The sequence below is a fragment of the Chrysochloris asiatica genome, unplaced genomic scaffold, assembly GCF_000296735.1.
Source record: "Chrysochloris asiatica unplaced genomic scaffold, ChrAsi1.0 scaffold00165, whole genome shotgun sequence".
NCBI classification, from domain to species: domain Eukaryota; kingdom Metazoa; phylum Chordata; class Mammalia; order Afrosoricida; family Chrysochloridae; genus Chrysochloris; species Chrysochloris asiatica.
The window spans coordinates 5,705,299-5,711,602 of NW_006408683.1; positions in this window are offsets into that span (position 1 = coordinate 5,705,299).

Here is a 6,304-nt window from a genome sequence, read left to right on the forward strand (position 1 = left end):
TTCTAATTTTCCTAAATTCATACTTTGTACATTCTGTTTTCCCATTATTAATGAATGTTTTCAGCTGTTTCTCTTCATTTTGAATTGGGCCCCATCAGTAAATGAAGGTTATTACAGTCAACTCTGGTTTGAGGAGGCAGCTCTTCTCCAGTTGTATTTTCAGTGCCTTCCAAACTGAGAGGTTTGTCTTCTGGCACTGTATCTGACAATATTCTGGTGTTCTTCATCGTGTTTCAATATGCTATATTCTGGCACTTTCTTCTAGTGCTATTCATAAGGGTCTCAGTGATGAAATATTCGGAAGTAGTCTGTTTCTCCTTCTTGTTAGTCTTTCTTCATCTGGAAGCTCTTCTGAAACCTGTCACCATGGATGACCCTGCTGGTATTTTAAATACTGGTGGCATAGCTTCTAGAATCATAGCAACTTGCAAGCCACCAACCACAATACAAAAAAACTGACACATGAGTGGTGGAGACTTCCACTAGGGGTTTGAATAAACAAATTAGAGTTGTTGCATTATTTAAAGCCTTGTGCCCTAGTTATCCAGTGCTGCTATAACACGTATACCCCAAGTGAACAGCTTTAACAAACAGAAATTTATTCTCTCAGTTGTTGTTAAGTGCCGTCGAGTTGGTTGCAACTCATAGTGAGTCTATATAGGGTTTCTGAGGAGCAGCTGGTGGATTTGAACTGCCAACCTTGTTCACAGTCCATTGCTGATCCTACAGCACCATACCAGAAGTCCTTAGGAAGCTAAAAGTTCAAGTTCATAGTGCCAGCTCTGGAGAAAGATCCTTGTTTTCTTTCAGCATCTGTATGCCCAGCATTCCTTGGAGATCTCTGTATGTCGTGGAATCAATCTTTCCCTGGATCTCAGAGCTTCACTCCTAGGTCCAAAAAGACATGCTTCACTCCTGACTCTTCTTTCTTGGTGGTAGTAAGTTTTCTCTGCTATCATCTCTCTTTTTATCTTTGTGAGATAAAAGATGTTGTAGGTCACACTCCTGGGAAACTTACATTGGATGAGGTTTGTGATGTGATTAAAGGTGTTGCAGTCTGCCCTTAATCCTCTTACTGGTTTATTACATCAGATCACATGATGGGGAAGCATCATATAACTGCACCATTTTATCATTACATAAATTTGCAAACCACTGAGAATCCTGACCCAGCCACGTTGACACATATTTTGGGAAGACACAATTAAAGCAATGACTCCTTAGGATTTATTGGATTTCCTAGGAAAATGTGCATCTAAAAAAAGGCAGAAAAAAATAAGCCAAAGTTCTACGTCCGTCATCTTTTAGAGGTCAAGTAGAGGAGAAAGAGAAAACATTGAGGCAGAAGGAAACCCAGAAACCACAACACTATTGCATTCAGCAATACAAGGTCACTAGTAGCCTTGTGAGAGGCAATCTGAGGGGAAGAGTGAGATTAAAAGAACAGTTGAAATGGTTTGAGGAACAAATGTTAGGTACGGAAATGGAAACAATTATATACAACTTGAGGCAATAGCTGGATAGGGTTATGTTGTCAATGGTGGAACATTTTATATGTGAAGAGAGATTAATGATGTAAGGGTTGTTGTTGTTGTTATGTGCCGTGGAGTTGGGTCCGACTCATAGCGACCCTATACAGGGTTTCCGAGGCTGTAAATCTTCACGGGAGCAGAAAGCCTCATCTTTCTCCCACAGAACAGCTGGTAGTTTCAAACTGCTGACCTTGAAGTTTGCAGCCCAATTCGTAACTACTACGCTACCAGAGCTCGGGAGATAATTGCAAGAGCAATAAAAATGGGAAATTGATCACTGGAGGAGTTGGCGTTTATTAGGAGCAATGCTTCTAACAATGCTTCACCAACAGTGATGGCATGGGAGATAGAAGTAATACATACACATGCAGGCAGGTTAAACATTTTAAGGTGGCGGAAATTGATGTGTTCTTTTCTGATTTGCTATGCTTTTCTCAATGAATTATGAGGTAAGATGATTGGGGAATGAGAGGGGAGAGGTGGGAAGTATATAGGGAATTTGAGGAGAGAAACGAAGGTAGCAAAGAAAGAAAATAAATAGTACTAGGGAAATTAGTTACATTGCCAAGTAGTGTAGAGTGTCAGGAAATGCTGTATGTGTCACTATTATTTGACTGTAGACAGAGTTCTAAAATTTACTTTTTGGGATATTTGGCTGTTTTGCTTCCCTTCTCCACAGGGCATTCCTCCCCACCTAACTAAACTGAATAAATAATCAAACCAGCTGTTATCAAGTCAATTTAATTCAAAGTGACCCTATATGTTATAAAGTAGAACTGTGCTTCATAGTGTTTTCATGGCCATGACCTTTTGGAAACAGATCACTAGGCCTTTCTTCTGAAACACAGTAAACCATTTACACCCCTTAGGGATTTCTTGAACAAATTATGTTGTTGTTGTTAAGTGCCATTGAATTGGTTCCGACTCCCAGCGACCTATACAGATAAGGTTTCTGAGGAGTGGCTTGTGGGTTTGAACAACCAGCCGTGTGATTCAAACTGACCTTGTGGTCCAGTGCTTACCCTAGAGTACCATAGTAGGACTCCATATTATAGGTGTGTGGAAAAGGCGCAGTCTATTCACACTTCATTTAGTTCTGTCTTCTCTACTCTAAAGGCTCAAACCAGAGGTTCACATCACTTCTTACTCTAAACTCTTTCCCATTGTCCTTTGTGATCTCACCTACAAACAGCTGTAACATGTTGAAGATTCCTAAATCTCCATCTTCAACTCCTTTCTCTCTCCTGGGTACTAGGCCTGTAACTAGGATGCATTGCTATTGTAACAAATTACCATAGACTCAGGACTTAATACAACACAAATTTCTCATCTTATAGTCCAAGAGGTCTCAAGTCCAAAATGGATCTCACTGGGAAAAAAATCAAGGGTTGTACTTCTTATGGAGGGTGTAGGGAAGAATCATCTTCCTTGCCCTGAATGTTTTCTAGAGGCATCCCTTGAATTATGGCCACATCATTCTGACCTCTGTTTTTGTCATTATATCTCTCCCTCTGACTTTGCCCCTTTCACTTATGAGGACATTTGTAGTTATTTTGGTCTGGAGTGGCACTGTAGAATAAGGATTGTTAACCACAAGATCAGGGGTTCAAAGTCAACAGCTGCTCCTATACAGGGTCACTATGAGTTGGAACTGACTCGATGACATTTAACAACAACTTAAATAATCCAGGATTACCGTCCCATCTCAAAAGCCTTAATTTAATCACACCTATGAAGTCTTTTTTCTTTTCTTTTCTTTTTTTTTTTCATAGAGTGACCATATTCACAGGTTTTCAGAATAAGGACATGGACATCTCTGGGTTGGAGTGATAGTGATGGAGTGGGATTGGGTGGTGGTATTATTCCACCTCCCACATAGAATGTCCCATGGTCAGTTCAAATTCATCAGGTACAAGAAACAGTACAAAACAAAATTCAAGAACACCCACACTTGTAGATAATTCCCACTTGACCTGGCCTCAATGACTGGAGGATCAAAACTCAACTAGAAGAAGAAAGAAGAGGAAAAAAAGAGTAATCTGATACAATTTGATGAACTTGACCTACACCTATGAATGCAGTAGCTCAAAAGAGGAAACAAATCTTTACAGCAAGGATCATTGCCACCCCCTTGACATACAGGATAGACAGGGATGGGCAACTTGGACATTGGCTACCCAAAATAGGGGGCTACAAAGGCAAGTGAATAATGGCTATCAGGACTGACTGTGAAGGTTGGAAATGTAAAGGTAGACATTTTGTAGCAAAAGGAAGGGAGTGGTTGACTTTGCAGTCCAGGAGTGGAGGTCTCTGGGATTATTAAAGGGAGAAGAGCTGAGTGTGGGACCTACCCAGAGAAACAGTGATGCCAGAGATGGAGGCAGAGATGATGACGTGGAGAGATGGAGTGTCTGGGGGCTCTAGATCCAGAGAAGGAGAGAGGGGCTGTGCTCTGACACCTGAGGGGCAGGCTTATGGGGTATACCCTTTGGTTGGTTGATGATACATGGAGGAAATTGTAACCATGGCAATGAAATGATGAATGTAAATCTAACGTTCTCCCATGTAAACCTCTCGCATAATTCACAATAAAACATTAAAATAAATAAATAAATATCTAAGAAAAAACAACAACAAAATTCATCATTTCATGATGGGATTAGTTGTATTTTTCATCTAATTTAAGTATTGATCAACCAGTTACTAAGATTATCTCATTCAGTCATTGAAAAAATCTGAAATGAATATCTTGTCTATGTCAGCCACTATGTATCACTAGTCCATCTGTGATAACCCAAACATTATCCCTGCTTAAAATCCAGGTGAAGGAAGGTAGAAAAAAACAATATATATATATATATATATATTCTTCAACAAATTTATAATTTAAACCAAATTAGATGCTATAAAGGAGATAAATTGAAGAGCAGAGCAGAAAAATTTATGGGTATATTATAGGTTGAACTGTGTCTTCCAAAAATAAATGTGGAAGTCCTCACCCCTGAAGCTGTAAATACAGCAGGTTTGAAATACTTTTTTTGTGTGTGTTATATTAGTGAAACTGTCTTAGTTATCTAGTGCTTCTATGACCAAAATACCACAATGGATCAGACTGTCAATTAAATGAAGATATGACAATGACCCAAACCCCAGCATCTCTATGTCGTTTATAGTCACACTAATTTCTGCTACCCCTGGAAAGTTATTTTGATTTCCTAACTTGGTCAAGGTATATGTAGAGGGAAGTTTCAGAGGTTTCCATTTGAAGTTCTCCACTATGATGACCCTTAATACACAGTCCAGAGACTATAGGGTTTACTCAACAATCAAGTGATCCCTGAGCAAGTCCACTGTGGTCCTCATGGGTCCTTATTCTAAAAGAGGGGCGGATCTTAGTGACACTTTGAGTCTCCGGGTATCAGAGTCAGCTCAGACTTTTGTCTAGTAGTTTCCCAAATGTCTGGTTATTTCCCATTCATTCCCTAGTATATAGTCACCTGAGTAGATAAATGGCTGGAGAGCCCCAGAGAGAATCAGCACAGTATAAACATGTCACAGTGTTGCAGGGCCCTACTCTCTAAGGAACTGGCCACCTCTTCATTCAGTGGGTCTCGATCTGAAAATTGGTTCAGTTCTGGAAACTCAGCCTCCTCCTCCATTCTTGTTTTTTTCTTTTCCTTTTTGTCGTTGTTGTTAGGTGCTGTTCCGTCAGTACTAACTCATAGCTACCTAATGCACAACAGAATGAAACACTGCCCAATCCTGCACCAATCTCACAATCGTTGCTACATTTGAGCCTATTGATGCTGTCACTGTGCCAACCCATCTCGTTGGGGTCTTCCTCCTTTTCGTTGACCCACTTTACCAAGCATAATATCTTTTTCCAGGAACTGGCTTTTATATATGTTAAGGAGTACTTGTACATAGTGGGTTACTAGTTGGGCTGCTAACCTCAAGGTCAGCAGTTTGAATCTACCAGCCACTCCATGGTAGAAAGATTAGGCTTTCTGTTCCTGTAAAGATTCACAGCTTCAGAAACCCTGTACAGGCTCACTATGAGTTGGAACCAGCTCCATGGCACACAACTACCACCATTACCATATATGTTAAAGAATCCCTGGTAATGGATTATGAGCTGGACTGCTAACTGTAAGTTTGGCAGGTTGAATCTACCAGCTACTCCATGGGAGAAAGATGAGGCTTTCTGCTCTCATAAATATTTACAGCCTCAGAAAGCCTATACAGGTTTGCTATGAGTCAGAACCACCACTTACCTGTCAGTTTGTCATACTGTGGTGGCTTGTGTGTTGCTGTGATTCTGGGAGCTATGCCTCGGGTACTTGGTGTACACGTTTCATTCGAGCTTCCAAAGACAGACTAGGAAGAAGGAGAGACAGACTACTTCCAAATATTTAGTTACTAAAAACCTTACAAATAGCAGTGGAACACTGTCAGATATAGTCCAGGAAAATGAGCCCCTCTCATTGGAAGACATTCAAAATGCAACTAGGGAAACATCGTCTCCTCAAAGTAGAGTTGACTGTATGACGTGAATGGAATAAAGCCCATGGGATCTTCATTGTTGAAGCTGATGGGGCACAACTCAAAATGAAGAGAAACAGCTGTAAACATCCGTTAATAGTCAAAACATGGAATGCATGAAGTATGAATCTAGGAAAATTGGAATTGTCAAAAATAAAATAGAACATATAAACATTCATATCCTAGGCATTAGTGAGCTGAAATGAACTGGTGTTGGCCATTTTGAATCT